The sequence below is a fragment of the Panthera uncia genome, chromosome D4, assembly GCF_023721935.1.
Source record: "Panthera uncia isolate 11264 chromosome D4, Puncia_PCG_1.0, whole genome shotgun sequence".
NCBI lineage: Eukaryota > Metazoa > Chordata > Mammalia > Carnivora > Felidae > Panthera > Panthera uncia.
In genome coordinates this window covers 577,054-585,962 of record NC_064807.1, presented here as the reverse complement: position 1 = coordinate 585,962, position 8,909 = coordinate 577,054, and the positions used below count along the sequence as shown (strand labels likewise).

At 45.2% G+C, this 8,909-nt stretch overlaps 1 protein-coding gene across 3 annotated transcripts in view; it reads right to left on the bottom strand.

Annotated features, from left to right (window-relative positions):
* CENPP (centromere protein P) overlaps positions 1 to 8,909 on the bottom strand; it is a 228,303-nt gene that overhangs the window by 137,526 nt on the left and 81,868 nt on the right. The gene's annotated exons all lie outside the window — the stretch shown is intronic.

Here is an 8,909-nt window from a genome sequence, read left to right as displayed (position 1 = left end):
CATATTCTCTCTCTCTCTCTCTCTCTCTCTCTCTCTCTCTCTCTCCCCTTCCAGTGCTTGCACACACAATCTCTCTCCTCAAAATACATAAAATAAAATGTAAAAAAAACCCTTAACTTTCAACATAACAGTATTATCAAGCTGAGAACAAAGTATGCCATCTCAAGTAAAAGTAACTGTTCTAAGAGTGATGAAAACAATAGCATTAGAAGCTGAGAACTACAGGCCCTCTGCTTTGAATCACTAGGAGGACAGTGTTGAGACTCCCCAAGTGACATTCATGTAACGGGCAGTCATTCCTTTAGGAGTCAGTTGGTTTCTTCAACCTGGCCTCCAGAAAAACCTTCACACTTGTGTGTGAAATCTTACCACCACGATATCCATCTCTTTGGCCCTACCATTTAGAGCAACAGAGGATACTTTTGGTTTTCAAAAGAAGCCATTCTAAGGATCTAAGACATGTAGTTTCATGGAATCAACTGGTCTTTGTTTTCTCTCAGAGCACCAAGGCAACGAAATCTGCATTTGGATAACTAAAAACCACCAAATTATCTCATCACAGTCCATATTTTAGCAGATTTCAGCAACTGTCCAAAACAATGTCTTCCATTTTAACTGGGATCAATTTTTTTTTTTAACGTTTATTATTTTTGAGAGAGAGACAGAGAGTCAGAGTGAGAGAGGGAGAGAGAGAGCGAGAGAGAGGGAGAGAATGAGTGGGGGAGGGGCAGAGAGAGAGGGAGACACAGAATCTGAAGCAGACTCCAGGCTCTGAGCTGTCAGCACAGAGACCGATGTGGGGCTCGAACCCACGAACTGCAAGATCATGACCTGAGCCGAAGTCGGACACTGAATCCAATGAACCACCCAGGTGCCCCAAGATAAATGGTTTTATAGTAAACTCACTACAGAAAGTCTTTTTGTGTTGTAGTTACATAAAGAATTGCTAATAAATAACTGCTTTGCTCAAAAGGTTAATTTAGCACACAACAATATGCCAGCATTATTAAAACACATCTTCCTAGCATGATATATTAGAGATATATATGTGTATCAGCCAACATTTACTTTTTTTTTTTTTTTTTTAATTTTTTTTTCAACGTTTATTGATTTTTGGGACAGAGAGAGACAGAGCATGAACGGGGGAGGGACAGAGAGAGAGGGAGACACAGAATCGGAAACAGGCTCCAGGCTCTGAGCCATCAGCCCAGAGCCTGACGCGGGGCTCGAACTCACAGACCATGAGATCGTGACCTGGCTGAAGTCGGATACTTAACCGACTGCGCCACCCAGGCGCCCCCAACATTTACTTAATTAGCGCTAAATTTGAATAGAGTTCCTTTAAAATTTGGACAGGTTTGATGTCTTCTTTAAAACCTTAGAAGCATCTATTATATATTCTTTTATTTTGAAGTATCTTAAGTATGCCTTATAATGAAGATGATGGAGCTTCTGTGATGACCTTTCTCGATTTACCAGGCTAACATTTCACAGAGTTCCTCAGATGAAGAATAAATACAGAAGGGAGCTACCTATGCAGGGACCCCAAAGAATAAACGGTAACAATATGGACAACAGGCAAGCATCAGACAAAACTATTTTAGGAGTTTTCAAGTGGTGAGTCTTGGAGATAAAGTGTAAAATGAAGCCCCTAATGCTCTTTATTTCTTTGGGTAGGTTATCAGCATTTAGCAGAAACAGAACACCCACCTGTCCCTAAGGACAAGCTCAACAATTCAGAATGAACACAAACAACAGTCCAAAGAACATTCATGAGGTCATTTGGTTCATAGAGTTTGCAATGAAGGCACAAGACAGAAAGCACATGTGCATCTGTGACACCACAAGATACATGTATGAGGGTAACAGAGCAAAATGCTAATAATATGGACAAAGCACACTTTCAACAGAGGTAAAAAAAAAAAAAAAATTTAGGGACCACCTCCCCCTTTATTGAAACTTTAAAAAATAGGCTCATAAATTTAAATGTTTATTATGAGCGAATATTGGAAAGTACTATGGGTGTTTCAGGAGATAAAAATGATATAAATATTTCTAACCTAAAACAATTTAAAATTTGATGAGAAGCCATCGAGGAAATGAAAACGAAAACTACAATGAGAGACCCTTTCACATTCCCTGGGATGGCTAGAATCAAAAAGACAAACAAATAGCAGATGGTATTAGCAAGGAGGCAGGGAAAGTAGCCTTTCCCACACTGCTGGTGGCGATGTCGAACGGTACGGCTGCTCAGGGAAGCAGTCTGGCCATTCTTCAAAAAATTAGACTCACTTATGTAGCAATTCCACTCCAAGATATAGATTCAAGAGAAATGAACACATATGTTGGCACAGAACACAGAAACATTTGGAAACAAATGCTGGTAGCAGCACTATCCATTAATAGTGAAAAAGTGGAAAGCACCCAAATGTCCATCAGATGATGAATGGATAAATAAAATGTGGTCCATCCATACGGTGGAATATCATTCAGCCAAGAGAAGAAGTACTGATACATCGTGCTGTGACATATATGAACCACGAAAATGCCATGCTAAGTGAAAACTCAGTCACATAAGACTGTATACTGCCTGATCCCATTTGTATGACGTATCCAGAGGGGCAAATCTATAGACACAGAAAGACCACAGAGTGCCTGGGGCTGGGGCGAGGGCAAGAGTGGGAAAGTGGGGAGTAACTGTTAATGAGCAGAGGGTATGTTTCTGGGGTGATGAAAATGTTCTAAAATTGACTGTGGTGATGGTTGTACAAGTCTAAAGATACTAAAAATTACTGAATCACAGATTTTAAAAGGGTGAACTGTATGGGATGTGAGCTGCCTCAATAAAGCTGTTAAAAAATATAACAAAGAAAGATCAACTCATTCCAACACAAGGAAGGAAGAAAGAAAATGCTAACGTGGCAGTAACAAATAAAGATGATGTGAGCACAGATGTCCCAACTATTTCTGGCCAGGACTTGGAGAAGTAGCTCAAATTTCAAGAAGAGGTGGGACTGTGATGTGCGAGCAGGAACTTATGGCCGGAGTGGGAGGAACAAGCTCCTGAGGTGAGATGAATAGAAGTATGTGGCAGTTACTTCCTTCACCTCTTGCACTGCTTAAAAACAAAACGAAATAAAACATTGCAGTTTTCAAAATTCTGGAGCTTCTGTTTATATCCTCCTAAACTGATTTTTTTCTAAGTTGATTTCTTAAAAGTCCTCAGACAGCAGCCTTTGTGAAGAAGAGAACTGCACAATTTAGCAATCCCAAACAAGGAATGTGAAATTTGATAAGCTCTGGCAGAAGCCAGACCCGGTCGTCCAAGCCAGGCGCCTGTGAGTCAGGTACAGAGGGCGCTCAAGCCTCCCTTTCCGCATTCCTACGAGAAAGCTGGTTCTCATAGGGCTCCTGAAAGCATAAAGAGAAACGATACATACAGCAAAGCATTTAATGAAGCGCACGCCAGTTCTAGGTACCAGACAAGCAGCAACCAGTACTTCAGCACAGCCAGCCTAGCAGGCTGCTCTATCTGTGTGCCCCCTGATGTCGGACCTGGGTGCTTTCTCAGAGACCCCAGAAAGCAGCCAGCACCTCTGGGCGTTCCTTCCTTGATTCTATCTGTACAAAAGATTAGTGAACAAGAAAGATCTGGCTAAGGGTTTTCTTAGGGAGAGAAAAGAGGGTACTTGAATCATATGCCCCAAACAAACATATTCCAGGTCGCTATCTGCCAGTTCAGCAGTCCACAGCATCTCCGGACAGCCTGCCAGGGCAGAACCGAGTTCCCTCAACCCCCTCGCTGGGCCCTCTGCCACCTGGCTCCTCTGGCTACAGTGAGGTCACACTCTTCCAGCCTAATTGGAAGAAGAGGTCAACTCTGCTCAGCCTCCTCCCTCCAAAGGGGTGCCTGTGTGAACGGGTCATCCAGATGCAGGGCCCAATGAGGAGGCAGGTTAACAACCATTTTTTGCTACTCAAAAATGGCCCTGAGGAACTCATACCCACCGTAAGAATTTCTCATTAAAAAACAAAACAAAATCCAATGCTTTCCCTAGGAGAAACTGAAGAACAACGTAAGTACTTCTCTAGCACAAGACTGCACAATTATCTATCACAGCTACAAACAAAACCAATTGATTTGGATTTTTCAAAGGGGGGGGGGGGAGTATGGGTTAGCTACTAGGCTGAAGAGCATTTGTGACCACTAACTAATAAATCCGAATCACTCCATGAACCCAGGGTTAGTTACGAATCATAGTCTACATTTAGCTTTTATTTTTTATTTATTTAAAAAAAATTTTTTTAAGCTTTATTTATTTTTGACAGAGAGAGAGAGAGAGAGAGAGACAGAGTGTGAGTGACAGAGAGAGAGGGAGACACAGAATCCGAAGCAGGCTCCAGGCTCCAAGCTGTCAGCACAGAGCCCAACGCGGGGCTCAAACTCACGAACCGCCAGATCATGACCTGAGCCGAAGTTGGATGCCCAACTGACTGAGCCACCCGGGCGCCCCTACATTTAGCTTTTAGAAAAGACATAAAAATAAAGGATATTTCATAAATTTGTTCACAATAAAACTGGCTGGGAGTGTCTAGCTTGTGCCTGCACATTACCTGCACATTTTCCCTTTATTCCCAGGGTTGGGACAACTAAACTAAAGCACAGATGTGTGCATCTCATGTAACACACTTACCCAGCTCCAAGGGGAAAACAGGAGGAATAAACCTTGTCTCTCCTGTATACTTTGTTGCAAAGAATTCATAGGACCCCAAGGACGGCTAGAACTAAAACCCCCTGGTTTCCTGATTCCAAATCCATTTTTTTCTAAATCTTGGAAATAAATTATTAACAGCATCTGGATACAAAATCAAACCGTAACAGCTCAAAAAGCTAAAGTTTCTTGTATGTTCCAATTTCCTAAATAAATGTAACTATGCCTAGCACGTAAATGTCACAGTGTCATGGAGATTACTGTACACGCTTGGGCTGTGAATTCACTACGTGGGGATTTGTGTCCCGTTGGAAACATTAAGCTCGTGAGTACAAGTATACGTGTCTAATGTTCACCACTCCTCACACCAAGTCGTAACTTCCCCTTCCTCAGTCTCCTAAATACTTTATCTTCTTGGACCACATGACTAGGCTTCAGGCTTAAGAGGAGATGGGAATTGGAGACAGATACCTAGTAAGTCCGGGATTCTCAGTAGGGGCAATGCTGCCCTCCAGGGTACGACACTGTGGTTTATAAGAAATACTTACCGGGTCTTGATGCAGTTCCTGGCTCATAGCTCCCCAAACCCCTGGGATTTCCTAAATACACACAGTGATTAAGGTGTTTTCTGTTATGTTAATGAGCTCAAAGGCAGGGGCTGCTGCTGCCGGGCGGACCCAGAGATCCTTAGTCCCCCTCAAACCCTTACCTTCACCAGAGACCTTATGGAGGTTGACTCAGCCAATGACTTAGTCAGTGATGACTATGTGATGAGCCTCCATAAACAGCCAAAAGGACAGGGTCAGGAGAGCTCTGGGTAGACCACAAGGAGATGTCAGGAGAGTGCCCCACCTGAAGCTCCGTGCTTTCCCCAGAGCTCACCCTGCACACTTCTTCCACTGGCTGTTGATTTGAATCCTTTGCGACAGCCTTTAATAGACGGGTAAACCTAAGGGCTTCCCAGAGTTGTGTGAGCCTCTCTGGCCAACCATCCGGATGAATGCACCGTAAGGAACAATTCTCGGTGTAGTGGCCTTCTGTGCGGCCTCTGATGGGGCCTGGGCGGGAACGGGTGAGCACGCCTGGTGCTCACTGTGGGAACTCTGCACAAGAGTGTTTCCCTTTGAAGGGTATTTACAACTGTGCTGTTGTGAGTCATTAACTGAAGCTACCCCTAAGACTGAAAGACAGAAAATGGTCTTGAACCCTGAAATGCCATGTCTAGGATGATGCTGGAGAAGCCCCCTCCTGGGGGTGGCAGTTCCTGGGGAGCAAGGGAGGACGTTCTAGGAGCAGGAGATCTCTTTCCCACCCCCCACAGGACTGACTCCGGGACTGCCTGAGAAGCTGCTGGACCCACTATCAAGTGGATGGAGCCCTATCAGCAGCTCTCTACACAACAACAGGACAGCAGTTCCACAGCGAATGGACAACATCCTGTTTGGAAGGCCACCACTGACAGAAGAATATAAAAACCGACCAGCTCGGTGTGAACGGCATGCTGTCTTCCTAACAGTGACGGAAGTACTGAACAATGTTAAGAAACCCTGTGTGGGGGTTTTTACTGACTCATGGGCAGTGGCCAATATCCAACCATATGGTCAGGCAGGAGGGTAACGGAATCCTGGTCTATTAAAGGAATGCCCATATAGGGCACAGCCCTATGGAAATAATTATGGGTATTCATTTTGAGAGAGAGAGAGAGAGAGAGAGAGAGTGAGCACATGTGGGGTAGGGGCAGAGAGAGATTGGGAGAGAGAGAATGCCAAGCAGGCCCCATGCTGTCAGTGCAGAGCCTGACGCCAGGCTTGATTCCATGAACCATGAGATCATGACCTGAGCCCAAATTGAGAGTTGGATGCTTGACCAACTGAGCCACCGACATGCCCCCATAATTATGAATTTTAGAAGTGTATTAATGTTGGACATGTCGATACCTATCAGAAGACATGCCCCCCTGGTTTGGAAGATGAGCAGATTCAACATGCAGCTACCTCCATGTGCTCCTTAGAGATGGCCACTTGGGCCCACAAGATGAGTGCATATAGGGGTACTGCAGCAGTGCAGAGATGGGCTGAATCTAGAATCTCTTGCACCCTCTGAGGCACAAAATGTCAATATCAACTGTCCTGCCTGTCAACAAGAGAGACACAGACCACAGGCGGCCATATGGCAGAGCCCCTGATGGGAAGGGCCTGAACATGGCTGGGAACTGACTCATGTGGTAGCCCTGGGGATACAAATGGGTCCTGACAGGAAGAGATACTGACGCTGGACTGGACTTTGCTGGCCTGGTGGTAGATGCAAACACTCAGAGTGATACAGAAAACCACAACAGAAGATATTACACAGCCAACTGTCATTTCTTCAGACCGGGAAATTCACTGCAGAGCTGATAATGTCCAACAACAGGCAGAGAGAAATAGCTTAGGAAAATACTTTTTCTTAATGTTTGTTTTGAAAGAGAGAGCACGCATAAGCAGGGGAGGGACACAGCAAGAGGGAGAGAATCCCAAGCTCCACACTGTCAGTGCAGAGCTTGATGTGGGGCTCGATCTCACGACGCTAGGATCATGACCCTGAGCTGAAATCAAGAGCCGGACACTTAGCCAACTGAGCCACCCGGATGCTCCTTAGAGAACTACTTTTATAGAGAACCGGAATGGGCAATGAAAACACTGGCCATCTAAATCAGCAGGGGCGGGGGGGGGGGGGGGGGGGGGTGGACCATGCAGAAATACGAAGGGCTGGCTTCCTCTGAAGAGGAAGGTGCTTGTCTTTTCTTCCCCAAGTCGCCTCTGCTTTATCCCCCCCATCACGAGACCAGGGCTGCAACTACAAGGTCTGGAAGCAGGGATGATTCCTAACTGAGAAACTGTAACCCTGTGTTTAACCTTTATGTCAGAATTCTTAGGGGCCTGATGGGGCAGGATATGCCTCACCCCATCTGCAAAATCAGGGCTAAGGGTGAATGCAGCCTATTGCCTGGTGATAAAGATAAACTGCTAGTTCTGCATCCTTTTGACCTGACCTTATCTGAACAGAAGGGGACTGAGGGGGACAAGCTTGTTAGACCAGTACTGCAGCCTGTGATCCGGATCAGCGCAGTGGCTGAACCTAATATCCCTTCCAAAGGTGGAAAAGTTTGGGTGTAAGAGCGAAAAAGAAAAGGCAGTAAGGAAACGAATAAATGGGTCCTATAATGAGGGAAATCCAATATTACACTGATACCTCGAGAGAGGCTCAGAGCAAGAGAAATGGTCTGAGCTCGATTACACCAGAAGGGGTGAAGCCTGACATTGCTGAGGTCACTCCTGCTTTTGGAACCTGACCAGATCACACAGAAGCCTGCAAACCTGACTGGCCTTGCCCTGGGAGACAGCTGCATACGATGTAAGGATAGAATGAACAGCTATCAATGACTGTAGAGATTTCAGTAGTTCAGCATCTTTTAACTGTTAGCGTTCTTGTGAGGAGGGGGATCCACGTTCAAGGACCACAGGATGGACTACCGTACTGTGATATATAAGAAATAGATACTTGGTCATTCAAAGGAACAACGTCTTGAGACAACACTGGTTGTCATGACTGATGGGGGTGGGGCTGGAGGGATGTTACTCTAGCGGGCAGAGGGCAGGGATGCTGCAAAATGCCCCACAATGCAAAGGACAGCTCGCAACACAAAGAACTATCTAGTCCAAGATTTCTGTTTTTTTTTTAAATTTATTTGAAAGGCAGAAAGAGAGAGTGCCCAGGCGCACACTCCACTAGGGGAGGAGCAGAGAGAGAGAATTCCAAGAAGGCCTGATCCTGTGAACCTTGATATCATGACCTAAGCTGAAATCAAGAGTCAGATGCTTAACCGACTGAGCCACCCAGACACCCCTACTCCAAGATTTCAACAGTGCTGAGGCCAAAAAACTCTGTGGAAACTAGATTCTAGTCCAAGAGATAAAGAAACTGAGGCCCAAAGAAGTTAACTCCTTCAAGATCAGTGCCAACAGGGGAGATCCTTCTTGGGAGAACTGGACTCTCATGGGTCTGAGTGCACCTGTGTACTTCTGGTAGAAAAGTGGTGCTCAGCACGCTCACTCAATGGATGGGTGCCAAAGGAATTGCCACCAGTGCTAACTTTCCAAGGAGAGAGGCCGTAATTCACAAAACACAAATATCACGCTGTGTATGTCACTAGTAAAA